The following is a 2,300-nucleotide window of genomic DNA, read 5'->3' as shown; positions in this document are numbered from 1 at the left end:
AAACTGGTCTACCTGATGCCCACCTTGGCGTTGACCACACCAGTCTCAGAGAGCTCACTGCATAGAGGCTGCTGTGGGATTGGCAGGAAATGGGTACCCCGCATGGTTTATCTCTGTATTTCCTCCAAGCAACTCTGCACACTTTTGCATAGAGCTGGCCCTCAACAAGTGCTTTTGGGATTGAATGGCACTGTCATCTCTCTAAGTACTTGGACTTTATGAGCCCTCTGGTTCTAGGCCGCTGCTGAGATCCCAGAGGACACCGAAAGGCATATTCTGAGAGCTACCTCTTTGCAAATGCTTTTATTTTTAAGTAAAAGAAAATGTCCTTGTTTCCTCCTACCCCTTTTCCAATCTTAGCACTCTATATTGCCTTGCAGGGACTGTGGGCCATCACTAGCTCCCCGCCTCTCACCACTCAATCTCAACATGTCTGTTTTTTAGCAGCTTGGTGTGAGGCTCTTAGCTTTCCTTCTGGGGGCTGCAGCTGAGGCTGCCTAATCTTGGATGTGCCCAGTTAGGCGACGACAGAATGGGGTGGGGGAGTCAGGATGGAGCTCCAGGGAAGCAGATGGATCACTGGAGGGCTGCTGTCACATTGCACTGGAAGGTGACAGATGGAAGCACACAGTAGTCTGCAGCCAGGCTGTCATGTGCAGGCACCACGGGGCACCAGGCATGCTGTCTCTTCCTGGAAGGTGGAACCTGATCACCGCTCTGCCTGGCCTCAGCAGTCCCTTCTGCAGGGCTCTGATCTGGGCTGGTGAAGGGACAGAAAGCAAAGTGAAGTGATTGAAGGGCACGGCCCAGTAACTCAGCTGCCTGCCGTGCCAGAGATGGAACAAACGAATGGACAAGGGCAAACCTTCCTTGCTTTCCTCCCCCACACCCAGGTGATCACCCAGTTTGGGAGAAAAAAGAATGTTGCCATTTAGGTAGAGCAGCTGGTTAAGGTTCTCGAGGCAGATGTCTTAGTGATTCATAGTGCTGTCAGCATAGACCTTGAGCAATAACCCATGTGGCCCACTTCGGTCGTTCTTGGTGGAGTGCTGGCTGCCTCTGGGAGTTACAAATATTGGATTGTGACTAGCACCTTGAGCTAATGCAGTAGCCTCTCTCCTGTGTCATGGTGGGGAGTGTGTGGGACGCTGAGGGACAAAACTGAAGGTCAGTGTCCATGATTCTGGGGGACTGTCCACGTGGATTTCCTAGAGGGTTGCAGGCTGGCTGCCTTCCCAATCAGGCAGTTGCTTCTGTGGATCCCGCAGGAGGAGGCAGAGGTGGACATGGGTTTGGTATCTCACCTGCAGGGTGGCAGTGGGTGGGCTGTGCAGAGATCAAGGTTAAGAGTGGGCCCTGCTGAAAGGAGCTTGGACACTCTTCCAAAGCTCCTCTTTTACCCAATGGCTCCCTAAAAGCTTCTCTCTTACCCAGTGGCTCCCTAAATAGTGCATTAGATCATCTTGTGGGTGCAGCATGGGGCTCCAGTTACTGCTCCCCAGTGCTTGCTCCCCTGATCACTCTCTTACTGCCCTTGGAGCACAGAACACGTGATGCTCCTGGTGAAGCACCTCATTGACTCATTCCAAATAAACTCCCTCAGTGAGAGGACAGGGCTTCCGCATCCCTGTGGCCAAGTCACAGCACTGGGTGTGAGGCTGGTGATCTGATACATGAGAAGCACCCCGGCCTGTCTGCAACTCCAGGCAGTTCCGATCTCAGGGTCTCATGAAGCCTTGTAACTTTCACAGCTTGTTCTCTCAGTGGGACATTGGGGCATGGCCAGGAGTCAGAGACTATAAAAAGGAAGCAGAGAGACCGGTCGGCGGGATGGAAGTGAAAGTGGAGCATGGCTCATTGGCATGATTATTTAATAGATTACTAGGAAAACAGGGGTTATGATGTACTGTTGCGTGTGCACATCCAGCTAGGAGAGCTGCTGTTGGATGTCTTTGTTCATTTTCTGTTGCTGTAATAGAGTATCTGAGACTGGGTGATATAAAGAAAAGAAGTGTATTTCTCACAGTCCTAGAGGCTGGGAAGTCCGGGATCAGGTGACCCCATGGGGTGGGCTCTTGGTGGGGGTCCTCACACTGCATCATAGCACAGCAGAAGGCATCACGGGTGGAGGGGCGCACAAAAGAAAACCAAAGTGGCCTCTATAGCAGACCCACTCTCATGACAACTATTCTGCTCCCGTGATAACCCGTTAATGTGTTCATCCATGACCTGGGAATGGATCCATCCCGTTAATGTGTTCATCCATGACCTGGGAATGGATCCATCCCGTTAATGTGTTC

This window comes from Colobus angolensis, unplaced genomic scaffold (assembly GCF_000951035.1).
Source record: "Colobus angolensis palliatus isolate OR3802 unplaced genomic scaffold, Cang.pa_1.0 Scaffold53, whole genome shotgun sequence".
Lineage (NCBI taxonomy): Eukaryota > Metazoa > Chordata > Mammalia > Primates > Cercopithecidae > Colobus > Colobus angolensis.
This window is presented reverse-complemented; position numbering follows the sequence as displayed.